This window comes from Physeter macrocephalus, chromosome 1 (genome assembly GCF_002837175.3).
Source record: "Physeter macrocephalus isolate SW-GA chromosome 1, ASM283717v5, whole genome shotgun sequence".
NCBI classification, from domain to species: Eukaryota; Metazoa; Chordata; class Mammalia; order Artiodactyla; family Physeteridae; genus Physeter; species Physeter macrocephalus.
The window spans coordinates 69,322,760-69,343,349 of NC_041214.2; positions in this window are offsets into that span (position 1 = coordinate 69,322,760).

Sequence of the window (20,590 nt, forward strand, 5' to 3'; positions counted from 1 at the left end):
TCCCATAGGTTTTGGATTGTCGTGTTTTCATTGTCATTTTTGTGTAGGTATTTATTGATTTCCTATTTGATTTCTTCAGTGATCTCTTGGTTATTTAGTAATGCAATGTTTAACCTCCGTGTGTTTTGAGTTTTTTCCATTTTTTTCCCTGTATTCATTTCTAATCTCATAGCGTTGTGGTCAGAAAAGATGATTGATATGATTTCAGTTTTCTTAAATTTACTGAGGCTTGATTTGTGACCCAAGATGTGATCTATCCTGGAGAATGTTCCGTGCACACTTGAGAAGAAAGTGTAATCTGCTGTGTTTGGATGGAATGTCCTATAAATATCAGTTAAATCTATCTGGTCTGTTGTGTCATTTAAAACTTTCATTTCTTTTTTAATTTTGTGTTTGGATGATCAGTCCATTGGTGTAAGTGAGATGTTAAAGTCACCCACTCTTATTGTGTTACTGTCGAATTCCTCTTTTATAGCTGTTAGCAGTTGCGTTGTGTATTGAGGTGCTCCTATGTTGTGTGCTCATTTATTTATGATTGTTTTATATTCTTCTTGGATTGATCCTTTGATCATTATGTAGTGTCCTTCCTTGTCTCTTGTAACATTCTTTATTTTAAAGTCTATTTTATCTGATATGAGTATTGCTACTCCAGCTTTCTTTTGATTTCCATTTGCATGGAGTATCTTTTTCCATCCCTGCACTTTCAGTCTGTATGTCCCTTGTTCTGAAGTGAGTCTCTTGTAGACAGCATATATAAGGATTTTGTTTTTGTATCCATTTAGCAAGCCTGTCTTTTGGCTGGAGTATTTAATCCATTCACGTTTAAGTTAATTATTGATATGTATGTTCCTATGACGCTTTTCCTAATTGTTTTGGGTTTGTTTTTGTAGGTCCTTTTCTTCTCTTGTGTTTCCCACTTAGAGAAGATCCTTTAGCATTTGTTGTAGAGCTGGTTTGGTGGTGATGAGTTCTCTTAGCTTTTGCTTGTCTGTAAAGAAAGCTTTTGATTTCTCCATCGAATCTGAATGAAATCCTTGCTGGGTAGAGTAATCTTGGTTGAAGGTTCTTCGTTTTCATCACTTTAAGTATATAATGCCACTCCCTTCTGGCTTGTAGAGTTTCTCATGAGAAATCAGCTGTTAACCTTATGGGAGTTCCCTTGTATTTTATTTTTCATTATTCCCTTGCTGCTTTCAATAATTTTTCTTTTTCTTTAATTTTTGGCAATTTGATTACTGTGTTTCTCAGCCTGTTTCTCCTTGGGTTTATCCTGTATGGGACTCTCTGCACTTCCTGCACTTGGGTGGCTATTTCTTTTCCCATGTTAGGGAAATTTTCGACTATAATCTCTTGAAATATTTTCTCAGGTCGTTTCTCTCTCTCTTCTCCTTCTGGGACCCCTATAATGTGAATGTTGTTGTGTTTAATGTTGTCCCAGAGGTCTTTTAGGCTGTTTTCATATCTTCTCATTCTTTTTTCTTTATTCTGTTCTGCAGCAGTGAATTCCACCATTCTGTCTTCCAGGTCACTTATCCGTTATTTTGCCTCATTTATTCTGCTATTGATTCCTTCTAGTGTAATTTTCGTTTCCGTTATTTTACTGTTCATCTCTGTTTGTTTGTTCTTTAATTCTTCTAGGTCTTTGTTAAACATTTCTTGCATCTTCTCGATCTTTGCCTCCATTCTTTTTCCGAGGTCCTGGACCATCTTCACTATCATTATTCTGAATTCGTTTTCTGGAAGGTTGCCTATCTCCACTTCCTTTAGTTGTTTTTCTGGGGTTTTCTCTTGTTCCTTCATCTGGTACATACCCGTCTGCCTTTTCATCTTGTCTATCTTTCTGTGAATGTGGTTTTTGTTTCATAGGCTGCAATATTGTCTCTTTACAGTTTTAAGAAGTGTACTCTGAGTAATCCTTGTGACCCTGCCATATTACAAAATTGTTTCTCCATTAGAGAAGTTCACTGACAGAAGTGTGTGTGTGTGTGTGTGTGTGTGTGTGTGTTTGATGGCTCTGCAATTCTTTCCTCTTCCCAATTTTGTATAGTCAAAATTGCTGTTTTCTTTTTTAAGTGTTCAAACTCATTAACCTCATACCCTTTGGGAATCTTATCCTTGAAGTCATAGAAAAAAATTTTTTTTAAATGCCTGTTTGTCTAGAGCACATGGCTAACTTTTTCCAGAGGATCACTGGAAGCAGTATGCTATACTTAAATGCAGCAAGTTCACTTAATCTTTATTACATTATCAAGTACCTCTTCTAGGGTAGTTAATTGCATCTTTCAGTTGGTTTCACCAACCAACAATCTTGGTTGCAAGCATGTTAGCCTATACCAGAGAGGAAGATATTGGTGGAATCAATTTGCTTGGTTGAACACCCTGTTTTCAAAGCTGCTCTTTTAGACATCCATAAGATTACTTTCCCCCTTCCCCCACCCATTCTCATTTATATCTTGATGCTATTTTGATTCCAGTTAAAGAAAGTGCTTTGCTCATAAAATCTCTTATGTGTTGGACAATCATTATATTATATTGTGGGGAATGGAGAAAGGTTAACTAAATATTCTGTTTGGCATGCTTTTTGTTTCATTTAAATAAAAGAGGATAAATCCAATAAAGGTGCTCTTCTTCCCAAGTTCAGGACCTCTTAGGGCTGAAGTTTATTTACACATCACTTTATTAGGTAGTATTTTTTTTTTTTTTTTTTTTTTTTTTTGCGGTACGCGGGCCTCTCACTGTTGTGGCCTCTCCCATTGCAGAGCACAGGCTCCAGATGCGCAGGCTCAGCAGCCAAGGCTCATGCGCCTAGCCACTCCACGGCATGTGGGATCTTCCCGGACCGGGGCATGAACCCATGTCCCCTGCATCGGCAGGCGGACTCTCAACCACTGCGCCACCAGGGAAGCCCTAGGTAGTATGTTTTTTTGTGCTACCTGTATATTAGATATCAGAAAATGTCAGAAATACTTAGGATTCACACTAATTAATTAAATCATAAAAATAACAGAGAAATAACTATCTTAGTTGTAGTGATGAAGGGAGAAGTGGTAATCAAAATATATTAATTAGATGAATGATAATTCTCTTATGGAAAAGAATGAATTTTCATTTCCAGCAAATAAAGAGGGTATGCCTTCTGAGAACACAAATAAGAAAAATCATATATCCAAAATTGAATGTGAAGAATATCTGTTCTTTTCAGATAATGAACTAGATCTTGGTGATGAGAATAATGCTAACTCTATTGCTGATGCAAAGAAACAAAAGTAGAGTTGAAAATAGGCCCATGAAATGGCCTCCCTGTGAAAGGAGGAATCTATAAATTCTTAAGGAGAAAAGCAGGAAAATCTAAGGATGAAGTAAATGAATTGAACCTATAACAATGTCCTGAGATAAAGATTAATATTTTGAAAAGTCTTATTACCATTGGCATCAGATATGGAACTGGTAGGATTGAGGAATTTCTTTGCAATTTTAGTTCAAATCTGTAATACTAATCTCAAATATAGACTATAGTAATAAATCATAAGAGCTTCAAAAACAGCTTGTTAAATGAACCAATTGCTAATATTTTATTCCTTAATACATCTACTAATCTCTTTGAAAAATTTATTGGCTATATGTCTAATTTACCTAAACCGATAATTCTTAAATCTAAGAAAGTATTCTAAGTTAACATACTTTTTAAAATGAACATATGCTATTTAAAAATAAAATTCAAAAAAGTAATGTATGCATAAATATGAATAAAATCAAATGTCAAGTGTGTTCAGATATAGAAAGAGACACTAATTTTCCTTTTCTCCTTGAGGAAAATAGGGGAAATTATTTCTATTCATATGCCCTGAAATCATATGTTGTTATTGTTTGACTTTTTGTTTATGAAAAATAGCCAGTGAGATATCAGTCATTTTTATGGCTGAGTAGTATCTCAGTATAGATATGTACCACCTCTTCTTTATCCATTTATCCATTGATGGACACTTAGGTTGTTTCCATAGCTTGGCTATTGTAAAAAATGCTGTAATGGACATATGAGTGTATATGTCTTTTCAAATTACTGTTTTAATTTTCTTTGAATAAATGCTTAGAAGTAGAATTGCTGGATCATATGATAGTTCTATTTTTACTTTTTTGAGTAACATCCATACTGTTTTCTGTAGTGGCTGCACCAATTTACATTCCCACCAGCAGTGCATGAGGGTTCAATTTTCTCCACATCCTTGCCAACACTTGCCATTTCTTGTCTCTTTTATAATAGCCATTCTAACAGGTATTGAAGTGATTTCTTATTATTATGGTTTTGATTTTCAAATTTTGCCATTTGTGACAACATAAATGGACCTTGAGGGTATCATGCTAAGAGAAAGACAAATACTATATGTTATCAGTTATTTGTGGAATCTAAAAACCAAACCAAAATAAACGAATAAAACAAAACAAGATCAACTCACAGATGAAGAGAACAAATTGATGGTTGCCAGAGAGGAGGGGGGCTGGTGAGTGGGCAAAATGGGTGAAGGGGGTCAAGAGGTACAAACTTCCAGTTATAGAATAAGTCAAGGAAATGTTATGTATAGCATGGTGATTATAGTCAATAATATTTTATAGCCTATTGGAAAGTTGCTAAAACAGTAAATCTTAAAAAGTTCTCATCACAAGAAAAAAGTTTGTAACTTTATATGGTGACAGATGATATCTAGACTTATTGTGGTGATCATTTCTCAGTGTATACAAATATTGAAAGGTGTATGCCTAAAACTAATATAAATGTCAATTATACCTCAATAAAAAATAGCTAGTGAGAAAATTAATCAAACATTTTCCTAAATTTTAAGAAGGTGGACATGAAAAAGTTCAGCAGAATGGTAGCTAAGATTTCAAGGTTGATGTTGTATTCAAAATATTGAAGAGTATGGGAAGGTCAAAACTAGTCCTACAGGGCCCAATTTTGATTAGTTCTGGAACAGCATTCAGTCCCAGTTCAACTATTAGCCTATGTTTAGCCTTGAGCAAGAGCTGAAAGACCATTGTCTAAGCTTTTAAGGAGCGATGGGTATTTGGTGTGACATTCAGGGAGTATGGCCCATCTAGTTGGCCTGCTCACTTACTCAAACTGATGTCCAAAGTCAATGCATAAATCTTCCCATTGAAGCAGAGCTCCAGGTCAGACCTCTCATTTAAGGAAGAGATAGTATTGGGGCAAACAAATAAACTTACCCACACAGTGGGAGAGAAAATTCACTGCAGCTATCAATATTAATCAACTTAGGGCTTTATTTTTAAAAAATAAATGGGCAAAGATTTGCTATTTGAGGAAAGCCCGAAGGACAAATGAGAATGACTGTCATAACCAAAAGAACCACCAAAGGAAAGAGTGAAGAAAATAAAATATTTAAATTAATATTGTCAGTATGATCATTCTTTTAGAAATTAAAATATTGATGAATTGAAAAGTCAAAAATAGGGCTTCCCTGGTAGCACAGTGGTTGAGAATCCGCCTGCCAATGCAGGGGTCATGGGTTTGAGCCCTGGTCCAGGAAGATCCCACGTGCCCCAGAGCAACTAAGCCCGTGCTCCACAACTACTGAGCCTGTGCTCTAGAGCCCACAAACCACAACTACTGAGCCCATGTGCCACAACTACTGAAGCCCGCGTGCCTAGAGCCCGTGCTCCGCAACGAGAAGCCACCGCAATGAGAAGCCTGCACACAGCAACAAAGAGTAGCCCGAGCTCGCCGCAACTAGAGAAAACCTGCACGCAGTAACAAAGACCCAATGCAGCCAAAAATAAATAAATAAATAAAGTTATTTTTTAAACAAGTCAAAAATAAGGCCTGGAAGATGAAATTGAGACAGTTTCCAGAATATAGATTAAAAAGAAAATAAACTAAAAATATAAGAATTAAAGGCCTAGAGGCACAGAGGATAAATTCGGAGGGTCTAACATCTTCTAAAGAGTGTCAACAGGGGGGTTTCCCTGGTGGCGCAGTGGTTGAGAGTCTGCCTGCTGATGCAGGGTACACGGGTTCGTGCCCCGGTTCTGGGAAGATCCCACATGCCGCAGAGCGGCTGGGCCCGTCAGCCATGGCCACTGAGCCTGCGCGTCCGGAGCCTGTGCTCCGCAATGGGAGAGGCCACAACAGTGAGAGGCCTGCGTACCGCAAAAAAAAAAAAAAAAAAAGTGTCAACAGGAGACCATGGAGAAAATTGAGATTTAGTAATAATCAAGGATTTACTGGAAGAAAACATTTTGAGAGGTATGTACAGAAAGACTAAGTGCCTAATTTTTCTAGGAGCTTAGGCTATATTCATACATGAAACAAACCCTAACCTAAGAAAAGTCCTCTCAAAATTTTAGAACAAGGAAAAGAGTCCTTAAATGTTCTGGTGGGCAAAGGTAGGCCACCTACAAAGATATAAGCATCCACTGAAGAATCAGATTTCTCATCACAGCACTGGATGTCAGGGAGGAAAGTGCAGTGAAGATTTTAGAGCTCTGAGGTCACAAAGAGCTTCTGGGAATCCAGAGCCACAGATGCCAGAAGCCATAGCTGACAGTAAGAGCTCATGTTTCATACCTGGGGATAAAACTGAAGTAGGTAGAAGCCAAATATTTGTCATACTGATACAGTGGGTGAATTCTGCCAGATTGTGTATGAGTTCTGTCTAGGCTAAGTGCATAAAGATTCTCACTGTGCTTTCCTTCAAAAAGTGCTAACAAGTAAGATTTTCAAAACACATTAAAGCTTTTCTTCAATGTATTGAGAAGCAAAAAGGAATCTTCAGCTTATATTCGAGGTCTGCCATGAACTGACCTCTATTTATCATGCCATACTGTTAGGTTTTCAAAACAATATTCAGCTTCCAAAGTGTATCACACTCTGTCACTCTTCCATATTTTTATGCATTATGTTCCCTTGACCACTTCTCATGGTTTAAAACTCATTCAAAATGTCATCTTCCCTGAGAAGACTTCTCTGATGATGCCAGTTTAAGTTAGGTGCTCTCCTCCGTGCTTCCATAGCACCTGGTATGTATTCCAATCCCAGGACAGGAAACACTATTCTGGGTCATTTGAGGGCAAGAATGTACCTTGTACATTTTTGCAATTATAATAAATAGCAAATTTCTTAGACCTAGGAGATGCTAAATAAGTGCTTAGTGAGTGGATGAATAAGGAAGGGGCTGGGCTTTATTTGGAGCAGATGAATAATTGAGAAAATGTAATATAAACATAGATTCTTTAGGTAGTGTCTATCCAGTTCAGATCTCTCCATATTCTGCAATACTTAGAAGTTTTAAACTTGGGAAATTTAAAAAAATAAAAGCAGATTTAAAAAATAATGATTGACCCCATGTTATACAACATTTAACATCAGCATAAAAGTTTAAGAATGAGTAATGGATCCTGTTCTTTGGGTTCTGAAACTAATATCCAGTTTTGCCTCAACCAGGAACTATTGAGAACACTTGGTGTCTCTGATCCAGTCTGATTTGGATTCTCCTTCTTTCAGGTTTGATTAATCCTCTACTAAGTGAACTTCATTTTTTTTTTTTTCTCTTCCACCAGATCTGCGTTGGTGGTTTCAAGGCTCTTATTTTTATTTGCAGACCATTTTCCATCTTTAACAACCTAACTTAAATTTGCTTTAATTACTTTGGTCTAAAATTAATTGATTGGAAGGTTAGCATCTTGCAATAATGCAAATCTCTGACTTAGAATCTAGGCTGGATGGCAGAAATTTGTACTTCTGTATTTTCTGTGTTCTTCTAGAGCTCCTTCCAGGACAGGAGAGCAGTTTGGCCCAGGTCTCACATTCACAGGGCCTCAAATTTAGGTATATGATTTTATCTCTAATTCAAACCTAATTATTCAGTGGATAATAAAATTCCATTGCCTTGTTTTTGTTTATTAAATGTGTGATTATATTAAATGTAAGCTTTAAAAATATTCCATGCATTTTATATACCTGTTTAAGTATTTCTTTATTTTTTAAGCTACCAGGAAATTCTAAGAATTGAGCATGTGCTCATCTTAATTGCAGAGAGGCCTCCTATGGTCTTATTTGTGCTTTCTGCCCAGAGCTATGTAATGTGCTACTTTGAAAAGAGGGAAAAAGTTATATTCCACCCATTTAAGAGGGAAATATGACTTCCTGTTCAGATTTTATTTGAAAATGCTTTGCTTTTGGATAGTGCTACTACATCCCCTGTATAATTCGCTGAAACCATCCCATCTCAGGACTAACTGAAGGGTTTCTTGACTGATTGATTTATACTCACAATGTATGGGCATCAAAAGTAGAATTGTTCATATTCCTTTTTGCTTACCTCTTGTCTGTCAAGAAAAATGCTCTAATGTTGAAAAACAGAAGGCAAATATTGGGAAGAAATTAATGAAGCCCAACATAGAGATGGTTTAATTGTTCCAGTGGAGTTTTCATTTATATATATTATATATATATATATATCTATAATTTAGCATAGAATATTCAGAAAATGAACTAATGAAAAGAAAACTCACACCTATACTTTAAATTCCAATCCAACACCACTGGTCTTCCCCATTCCATATAGTATCTTTCTTCTCTGTTAGGTAACCTGGATAACTGAGGTCTTAACCATAGGTCTTCTCCTTGGTTCTTCCACCTTGCAGGTGGATTTATTTCCAACCTTCAACCCACTTCAAAAGGCAGGCAAGGAGAGTCTTGTCTTTTAAAATTTACTTTGGTAGATACTTAAATGCTGTATTCCCTAAATTCTGGCAAACTTGAGAATGCTTGATTGTTGCCTTTTAATCAAAGGAACTTAGATGGGTGTAAATGTATTGAGTCTTTACTTTTATGCCTTAAAATTTCTTAAACAGTGGTTCAACAACAATGTATGTTTCTTGCTTTTTTTCTGTTTCTCATTTGATTAGTCACAGGATTATTTATTCCTGAAGTTCAGTTCAATTTCACTAAGATATGTCTTATATTTGATTACTATGTGTATCTTTTCGCTCTTCAAGTTTTTATTTCAGGAAAATTTTCATCTAATACATTTTGAATATACATTTTATTGTTTTATTTTTCCGTTTTCTTTTTCAGAAGCATAATTACACGTGTTGAATCTATTTGCCTATCTTTCACATTTATTATTTTCTAGTTTTTAAAAATATCTCTGGGGGCTTCCCTGGTGGCGCAGTGGTTGCGCGTCCACCTGCCGATGCAGGGGAACCGGGTTCGCGCCCCGGTCTGGGAGGGTCCCACGTGCTGCGGAGCGGCTGGGCCCGTGAGCCGTGGCCGCTGGGCCTGCGTGTCCAGAGCCTGTGCCCCACAGCGGGAGAGGCCACAGCAGAGGGAGGCCCACATACCACACACACACACACACACACAAAAAAAAATATATATATATATATATATATCTGTTCTTTGTCTCAGTACTTTGATGGTTTCCTCAGGCTGATTCTTTATTTCTTTATCATTTGTATTGTTTTGTGTAGTTGCTGTTCTGTCTGATATGACTTTTTTTTTTTCCTTTTGGCCATGCCATGCAGCTTGTGGGATTTAGTTTCCTGACCTGGGATTGAACCCGGGCCACAGCAGTGAGAGCACCAAGTCCTAACCACTGGACCACCAGGGAATTCCCATGACTATTTTTTTCATTCCTTTTCTGAGCTACTGACTCCTACTAGCTTATTTTTGGCCTTTTTTGTTATCTTTTATGTCTTAGTTGTTTTATTTTTTCCCCATTCTTTTAGTCTCCCTGTTATCTTGAAGAATTTTTCCGTATTTCTTTCCTATTTTCTATGGTAATTAATAATTCACATTTACTCAACTCTCAAGATGTTCCAGAAACAGTGATTTTCAAATCACTTTGTATTCATTTTGTAGTTAATATTCAGAATAAACTTATGAGAGTAGGTACTATTATTAACTGTTTTTACAGATAAGTAAACAGAAATAGTTCATAATTTACAGTTATGAAGGCCTTTCTATTGGATGAAGCACTTGCTTAAGGACATTGTGGAAAGAAAACGGGAGAGTTAGCAAAGATCACAGCTTTGATTTAGGCACTGTGACTCAAATGTTCTTTCATCGAATATCATTTACCCTGAAGGTGTATCTCTCAGTTTTGGTATTTAGCACCTAAAAGTGCACACATAGAGGTTCCCAGTGTTTCTGTTTGGTGACTGTTGCTTCTTATTCCTTCATCCCAACTTTGTTTTCATAGGACAGTATATAAATAAAAGTGATGTGCCAGCTTGGTTCAAAGATACAAAGCAAAATCAGTAAAGGGAAAAGGCACAAGGGGCAAATTCCACATGAAAACAGGCTCAAACTTCTAAAAGTCCTCTCCCGTGACTCACATGAGACATGCTTAATTCCTCCAGCCATGAACGTGACAGAATGTGTGAAATATTGTTACCAGGGAAGCTCATTAAAAACTAATTGCCTAGGGGTTTTATTAGGGATTGGTCACATAAGCACCCTTGGCCTAGCATGTACTGAAATTCTAGCTTCCCAGAAGGAAAGCAGGTAGTCAGCATAAACCATATTGTTTACACAGTTTTGGCACAGTGAACTACTACATGGTTCAGGGAATGGTGGGAACCCTCTCCAAATCCAACTTCAATGCACTTGGATCCACTCAGAAGTAATAATCTAAGAGAGAGAGCAAGGGAGTAGCCACAGTGCTTTTTAGGACTTAGTCTCAGAAATCCCACACTGTCACTTCTGACATATTAGGTTTATTAGAAATGAGTCACAAAGTCCAACCCATTCTCAAGAGGAAGGAAGGGGATATTCCTAATTCTGATAAAAGATGGAAATATTTCTATTTATAGCTCCTGTGAAAATACTATAATTTAATAGAAGAAATGTAGTCTATAATCCAATTGTCTACCAGTTTTGAAATCATCAAATTCTTGATTATTTTAAGATTTGAAGAATTCATATCCCTTCGAAGACAGTAATACTAATTATGTAAATATTTCTTGCATCAAATTCACATAAAATGTGAAAAAATGTACCAATTAGCAGGGTAAAATGTATAACAACATTTATTTTGATTCAAAAGATGTTATTACTCTATGAAAACCTTGGAATGCAAATCTAAAGAGGAATTGGATTTCAAAGGTAGGAACTCATTGTAGGTCACTACCGTATCCTGACCAAGACCCTTAAAAACAATCCCACGAGGAAAGGAGACTGTAAACTAGTGATTAAGCTAATGCATTACCCTAATGTTCTGTTGAGAGAGGCTTAGGTCTTTAGAGTTCAGCATACCTAGCACTGTGTTTGCAGATGATTAACTAAGAGAATTGAAAATGTAATCCCAAATTTTGGTTTTGAGCAATGCCTGAGCTAATCCTTGAGTTTAGGCATTGACCCAGATCATCAAGGGCTCATTGCAGATTATGAAAATGCCAAAGAGACTAGGCAGTTCCAAATTAATATAGTCTCACTGTGTGATCATGAGAAACAACATTAAGCAGTGAACTTTCTGGCTGGTTTTTAGAAGCAGGACTCTGCCTTCATCTTTGGATTGTTTAAGCCCTAGATTCTTAAATAGTGGTGGGAGGGGTGGGTGACAGCAACACTGGACTCCCTAGAACTAATGCCAGTGGACATTTTTAGGAACGTAAGAAATGTGAGCACATTTATAATCTAAATTTATGTAGTGTATAATATTACTGTTTAACAGTTTTGTCAGGTGATGTGACACGTAAACTCTAGGATGAACACTGTTTTAATAAGGGAAAATGTTTTTTCAAGATAGAAATAAAAATTTACAAAAACTTATGAGAAAAATGGGTTTTTGGGGAACACAGCTGATTTTATTTTCTTGTGTGTTTTCCTTATTTGTATTTTAGGTGAGGAAGTGATTTAACATCTGTTCTCTTCTATATATACTTAGAGGTCTGCATGAGTCCTGTCATGAAGTACTCAAGGAAGGTAGTCAGTTATAATTTAAGACCCAAGTATAAAGAAAAAGGGAGAAATTACATTAAGAAAATCACTTCAAGTCACTATGGAGCTTATTCCTAATGACTATATAAGCAGTGTAACCTCTGAATTCCCTATTTATTTTTCCAGGTTATTGGAGGAGGTCTGCAACATTAGGCAAACCTGCACCTGAGTGAAATTGCTGAATCAGTTATGCTGTTTTAATAGCACATCTAGTGAATTGAACAATTGCCAAAGCACTTTAGTTCCAAAGGAAAACCGTAAACATTCATCTTAGACTGAGTCTTTGCACACAAACTAAATTGGAGGACTTAGGTCATTATCTGATATTTCAGACCAGAAGGGAAAATAAAATATATTTTTCATCTGAGATATCCAGATAATATAAACCAAGAGATATGTTTTCTCTTGAATTATACTGGTATTTTCTTTTATCCTCTATTTCAGATTCAGGTCAATTCAACAAATATCTGTCTGTTGTACAAGGCATTTAACTAGGCATTGTTGAGATGTGGAGATAAATGAGATTCAGTCTTTGCCCAGGATAATGTGGGAGCAGAGATGGACTGGAAATGGCTACCATTTTGGGGGCACACACTACACATCTGTAGCTGTATTAGCCATCTTTTTAGCCTTTTAAACCAATTTCTACTGCCTCCTAAAAGTCTGTAAGAATTTATTTTCCTATTATCTAGAGCAGAAGTCTGAGAACCTGCGAATTTATGTAACTGAACTAAGAAACGCACATATCTTGTAAGTGACTAAGCCTGGATTCAAATTCAAATCCCTCAGATTCCAGAACTCAAAATGAACAGTTAATATCTGCTGATAAACAAGGCAGTCATATGTGAATGCATCTTTAAGAGTCAACATTCATTGGACAGATATTCAATTAGAATTAATCATCCCAGATCTCTTAATTTATAAAATCTATGAATCATGTGGACAATATACAACCATTTTATGACAATATTGTTGCTATTGTTTATATTTCAATGATATGTTTCCTGTACAAGTAATGTACAATCCCAGAGTTATATGTAATTCCCTGTTTATGATATACACTTTGATATTCCCATTTTGTTTATGTACTATATGGATACTGAACACTGTAACAAATAAAATCAGTTATTTTTGATAAGTAAATTTTAGAAAGTTTAAAGTGGGGCTTATGGGCCAAATGACAATTCTGGAGACTCCCATCTGAGTTACATACAAAAATGGTTGTCCCAGCTAATGAATACACATGAAGGAAGGAACCAAATGGATCGAACTGCATCTTATCCTCTGCCATTATGTAATTCTGTAAACACAACAGTCTACAGCTGTTGTGCTGTAGACTGTTGTGCTGTGTTTTGTTACAGTTATAGAAGCTGAATGCAAATAACTGTCTAACTTTGAACTTCTTAAGTTTAATTCTAATTAGATTTTATTCCAAAATCAAGGCATTATATAGAAATGCTGCTTTAAAATAAAAAAAGTATAAATAAGGCAGCCTTCTGATTTTGATTCCTAATAGCTCTTACTCCAAGTGTGGATAACCTACCTCACCATGGTTACAAATGAAATTATTCATGCAACCTTCATATATAAGGATGCCTCTTCTTATAGTCGGTAACTCAGAAAGTCTTATGTTACTAATAGATACAAACCCTTGAATGTCTTTATCTTCCTCATCTCAAAAAGCTCTGAATATATAATAAGCATATGTTCTTTGTATGTGTATATCTTTATTACATTTAAAAAAGTCAACCACAACATGTGTCCCTACAACATCAACTGTCCTGAAGATATAGAACAGTTTTGACAGACAAAATGTTTTTATTCTCAAAAGTTTCAGTAGGAAATAGCACCAGCACAACAACATGTAAGTAAGAAAATAACAATATTAGACCAATATCCTGTAAACCATTAGCATTATATATTTATTCAACATAAAGTAATGTAAATGATTTTGGCAGTATAAGTCATCCATCTATATATTCTATGTGACCTGGTGGGACCTCCAGGTGTTCATCAAAGTCCAGCACCCCTGTTTCTATAGTGCCCAAATTGTCTCTAGGGCTGCCGACCTAGAATGCATTCTGTAGTCTCACCTGAAGTTAGGTGTGACTATGTGATTCAACTCACCAACAGAATATGAGTGGATGTGTCATGTGCCCTTTTGGATCTTAGCTTTTAGATGCAGAACACTTCCATCACATACTCTCTTTCCCTTTCCTGTTGGTAGATGTGTCAAGGCAGTATCTCAGCTTCTATCATGCAGAATATGACAATACTGTAGGAGAGACTGGAGCAACAAAGGATAAAAGCCTGGCTCTCTGACAAAGTGGAGCAGAGATTCCCTGGATGATCTCGGCCTTTCACATAAGGGCTTCCACAGAAAAGAGAGAGGAAAAAGTCATGTTTTTATAGTTCCTATACTTTTGAATCTCTATTGCAGCAGCTTATCTGTCAGCCTAATTAAGGCATGTGGGAAAGACCCCTCTTAAAGGTCTGGTTTCCTCACTGACAAAATAAAGATACGAGACTAGAGGGTCTCTAAAGTCTCTCCAATATAATATTCTGTGAAATTGACTATTTTGTTTTATGACAAGTTCTTGTTAAGAAGTTGGAAAATAAAACCTGCAAGACATTCATATTAATGAAGCAACTGCTATACAAATATAATGAAAAGCAATTACAAATTTAAAGAATCCAATTTAGATAAAGATTTAAATGGTGTTGACAGACTCCAGTCTATTTACATTCCTTTAACCGAACAGAAAAAAAAAACCCTATAGAGATTCCATAGTGAGGCAGGCTTCAAATTATTACTAATCACCACCCTTCTCCCTAGTGCTACAGGACACTGAACACAGAACATGTGGTGCTATGTGGAACTGACTGGACAGAAGTACAGAAATAAGAATGAAGAGTTCATGCAATAATCAAGAGTGAGAAGCTCTGGGACTGTGAGGAAGATAGAAGTGCCATGCGTTTTCAGGCCAGGCAACCCATATAGGCATACCAATGACGACACTTACTGGTAGTTATGTGACCTTGGGAAAGTCACTCCAACTTCCCTTTTCTCAGTTCCCTCATTGGTAAAATAGCTATGAAAATAGGATCCATTTCAGAATATTATAAGGTTTTAAAAAGACAGTGCATGTAGAGCACTAAAGTGGCAATAGTCGCAGTTTAATAGATGCTAGCTATTTTTGTTATGATAATAACTACTGTTTTTGTTAGTAGTAGAAGTATGATTTTAAGCTATCAAAGATGTCGTGCACCCAAACATTGTAGAATGCAAACACCAAGTTACACAAGATGGGCTATCTTCAAGGGGACTGCAATTGCCTTGATGAAACAAGACTCAACTATGGAAAATAAATTCATAATTAAGTAACAGATTATATACTACTGCATAGAAATGCAGTAAGTATTCACAAGGTGAAGGAAGTGTAAAATGGCATAGACTTTGTGGAGAAAAGAACATTGAAAGCCTGTGCTAAGGATAATAAAGTCTTGAAGCTTGCTGTGTGTTGAATATTATTTTAACTGCTTTATGCACTCGGCTTACGTAATCCTCACAATAATCTTATGAGTACATACTTTGCGTATTTCTGTTTTATAGATAAGTAAATTGAAAGATAGAGAGCTCAACTAACTTGCCCAAAGTTATAGGTGGTACTCGATGGAAGCTGTATAAGAACTGACAAACTGAAACAAAACCAGGGCCAGATCAGAAGCACCAAGTGACACTGAGTTCTTAGAAAGGAAAAATTGATGAATGAAAAGCCCATGTCATTCCAAGTAGGGAAGAAAATAAAGACAATCAAGGAAGAAAAGTTTGAGCATGACTTATGTCTGAGTGAGACAGGAAACAGATCTTAATTAGAGCAGTGGCTAAAATAATTATGAGTATGCTCTTATTAAATCTTATGAATTTATATATAGAAATGTTATTTTAATATGAAGGAATGTGATTTTTATAGAAGTCTTGAAATTATAGTATAATAATTAACCAGTGTTTTTTATTTGTTTAGATAATTATATTCATTTAAGTCTAATCTTCGCCAGACCTCATATTAAGGAAAATGTAGTCCTCTCTCAGACTTCTGAGACTCTCTGAATGTGCAAAGAATTAGGCCAGGAAACTGATAAGCAAGCTTTCTGCACTTTAATAGAAATGACATTAAAATATTTCCCTCTTTTGGCCCATTTTAAAAGAGTTTTTCTACATGGATAGCATGAACTGAAAAACGCAAGTATTTTATTTGAAGCATTGATAAGTGAAAAAAATATTACATGAATTTGATGTGAAGTATCTGCTTGTCTAATGAAATCCTGGCAAAATATGCCTTACTTTTAACACAAGTTAATTTTATAAATCAAACATACTCTCAAGAGAAGGGAAATAGCACTATGTCATTTTTTGGCAATCGTTCTAAAGCTGAATATTTAAACAGTGAATCTTGGCACCCATAAAAGAGTTTAAACATCAACAGTGTTCTTAAAAAAGACCAAATGACAGTTGAGCTGTGGAAATTCTGCTAACTTTCCATGTAAGAAACATCCTGAACAGAAAGAGGTCTATGTCCCTTTACGCCCTTTATATGCTACATTAATAATTTGAAAGATATATCTATATCTTGTTTAAAAATTTTCTCCAAGACTGAGTCTGCTTAGTGGAAAAATGTAAATTAGTGTTTGGTAACCAGATTAAAAATAAGGTCATTTTAAAAGTAATTTTGTAGTATAGCCTAAAGTCAGGGAGCCTGATTCCTCCAGCTCCATTTTTCTGTCTCAAGATTGCTTTGGCTATTTGGGGTCTCAAAGCTACAGTAATCAAAACAGTTTTGTACTGGCACAAAAACAGAAAGATAGATCAGTGGAACAGGATAGAAAGCCCGGAGATAAACCCATGCACCTATGGTCAACTTATCTATGACAAAGGACACAAGAATATACAATGGAGAAAAGACAGTCCCTTCGATAATTGGTGCTGGGAAAACTTGATAGCTATGTGTAAAAGAATGAAATTAGAACACTCTCTAACACTATATAAAAAATAAACTCAAAATGGATTAAAGACCTAAATGTAATGCCAGATACTATAAAACTCTTAGAGGAAAACATAGGCAGAACCCTCTCTGACATAAATCTCAGCAATATCTCTGTTGATCCACCTCCTAGAGTAATGACAATAAAAACAAAAATAAACAAATGGGACCTAATTAAACTTAAAAGATTTTGCAGAGCAAAGGAAACCACAAACAAAACAAAAAGACAACCCACGGAATGGGAGAAAACATTTGCAAACCAAGTGACCGACAAGGGATTAATCTCCAAAATATACAAACAGAACATGCGGCTTAATATCAAAAAAAGTAACCCAATTAAAAATGGGCAGAATATCGAAATAGACATTTCTCCAAAGAAGACTTACAAAGGGCCAAAAAGCACATGAAAGGATGCTCAACATCACTAATTATTAGAGAAACGCAAATCAAAACTACAATGAGGTATCGCCTCATACCAGTCAGAATGGCCATCATCAAAAAATCTACAAACAATAAATGCTGGAGAGAGTGTGGAGAAAAGGGAACCCTCCTACACTCTTGGTGGGAATGTAAATTGGTACAACCATTATGAAGAACAGTACAGTTCTATATTTAAAAAACTAAATATAAAACTATCATATGATACAGCAATCCCACTCCTGGACACATACCCAGAGGAAACCATTATTTAAAAAGATACATGCACACCAATGTTCATTGCAGCCTTATTTACAATAGCCAAGACATGGAAGCAACCTAAATGTATATGAACAGAGGAGTGGATAGGGAAGACGTGGTACATATATACAATGGAATATTACTCAGGCATAAAAAACAAAAACAAAATAATGCCATTTGCAGCAACATGGATGGACCTAGAAACTGTCATATGGAGTGAAGTAAGTCAGACAGAGAAAGACAAATATCACACAATATCACTTCTACGCAGAATCTAAAAAAAAATAGTACAAATGAACTTATTTACAAAACCGAAATAAGTTACAGATGTAGAAAACAAACTTATGGTTACTAGGGGGTGAATGGGGGGGAGGTATAAATTGAGAGATAGGAAGTGATATATACACACTACTATATATAAAATAGATAACTAAAAAGGATCTACTGTATAGCACAGAGAATTCGACTCAATACTCTGTAATAACCTATATGGGAAAAGAATTTAAAATAGAGTGGATATATGTTTATGTATAACTGATTCACTTTACTGTACACCAGAAACTAACATAACATGTAATTCAAATGTACTCCAATAAAAATTTTTTTTAAAAAGTAATTTTGGTTATGTTAGTATGATGGAAGTCTCCCTTTATTTTATAAATATAAAAATGTGTACTCAATCATATTTTCAGAGTAGAGTTTATTACATATTAGCAAACTTCTGCTAAGTTAAAATAAAATATTGAAGATGTCAAAATTAACAATGCTCATATTCTTGCTGGATTAGTTTTCATAAACATCAAACTGAGACATCAACATTCATCAGTTTTCCATAATTTAAATGAATATCTCCACTTGTTCTTTACTCTTATTATTGCATTTAAATTTAAGTTTTCAAAGGAGTCTTGTTACTATCCTTCTGTTATTTATAAATAAACCTGTACTTTCAATAAAGATGGATTCACCCATTCTGGAATTCGTTGGGCTCTAGACCATAAAGTTGAACAAGACAGCATTATACCTACCCAAATGAAGTTTCCAGTCTACAGTGAAGGGTTCTTTTAACAATAATAATTTAAAAAATAAGTAATTTTAAAAGACAGAATATGCCATAAATGGTGTATTTTGAAAGGCTTTAACAAAAATTTTTCTAAATTGGTTTTATATCTACACTTCCAAAGGTTTAATAGCGAACTATGATTGGGACTTTTTATTTCTCCATGCTTATTTACTTTTTAAAATATTTTTGGATCAGATAAATAGGGTTTTTAATCTTTTACTCTGATTTCCTTTTATGTGAAGTACCTGAATACAAAGGTGCCTAGAGAGACAGACATGGTTAGGGGGGCTATATTTGAGTTCAGTAAAGAATTCTTTAGACTTACTGAGATTCATGAAATGCACATATAAATGCTGAATTCTCATAACCAAGAGTAAAAGCTCACAAAAGTCTTTAGCACTTACAAAAGATGTCAATCATGTGCTTTACTGCTTATAGATACATTTCTGTCCACATTATTCTAAACAATGGAGAAACAGAGGCAAACTAAATTTAAGCTGTGAGTAAATTTCAATAATTCTAGGTTGTTCTAGTCTAAACTGTATACACCTTCCTTTAAATACCCATTTTTTTAATTTAAATTTAATCCAGTTTTTTTGATATTTTAAAAATAATGTCTATTTTCTCTTCACATGAATAAAATAAATCCTCTTAAACAGATATACTGTTTAAGAGGATTTATTTTATTCATGTGAAAAAGTTGATTGATTTATTCTCTGCAGAAAAGAGAGGAAGGTTGATGCTTATCAAGACACAAGAAATACAAAACAGGCTTCAAGAGTGGGAAGGGGAAGTACTTGCCTTGGACTTTCCTTGATTACTTGAACAGTTATCGGTAAAATCTCCAAACAGAATACATTCTGCTTTCCTTGTCCCAGGCGTATCACTATTTCACATTTTCTTGTGGCCCTGTCTTTCTATCATTCTGTTATCCAAATAGCCATCCTGAAATTTAATAACATTTATCATTCTCCAATTAAGTTATGTGAGGTGAGACTCTAACTCAATTAACATATATCATGTGGAGAGCACTTTATATCTTTCAAACACTGCTAACACACTCCAGTTCCAAGTGGATTCATAGCAGAGCAGTCAGCAAGTCTTAAGGACGACTCTCCTGAGATCTATCTTATTTGCTTTTTTAAAAATCAAAGATGCTACAGTTTTTTTCACTCACTTACTTAAAACTATAAAACTATGGTATATTTACTTCAAAAAACTGCTTTTCTATAAAGAAACAGAGGATTTTTTTGGTTATTATTTGGTCTTTCTGAATACGGGGAGGTTATGTAGATTTTTGAAGAATTTAATAAACTTTTCTCCTTAACCTAATCATAAAAATCTTAACAATTATTAGAATGAGTAAATGTATTTCATACATAAGTAAAAATGCTGAACTTTAAATATCCTCAAATACAAAACATTAGAAATCAGTGGATGATCCAGTGAAAATAAATAGATAAAAAATAAAGAGCTAAGAACCTAATTCTCATGGCACTGAATTCCTCAGTTGTTAAATGATCATGATGGAAAGTAACTCTTGTCAAGGGTTTACCTCCTATACTCACAAAAAATATTTAAATGTACTTCAGTATTAGTAATATATGTCTTAAGAAATCATAATAATTTCAAGATGTAAAGAATAAAAGATCAATTAAAACTTAATTGCCCTGTGCTATGCGGCTGCTTCCCACTAGCTATCTATTTTACGTTTGGTAGTGTATATATGTCCATGCCACTCTCTCAATTTGTCACAGCTTACCCTTCCCCCTCCCCATATCCTCAAGTCGATTCTCTAGTAGGTCAGGGAGATCAGCTTGGTGGTTTGTGACCACCTAGAGGGGTGGGATAGGG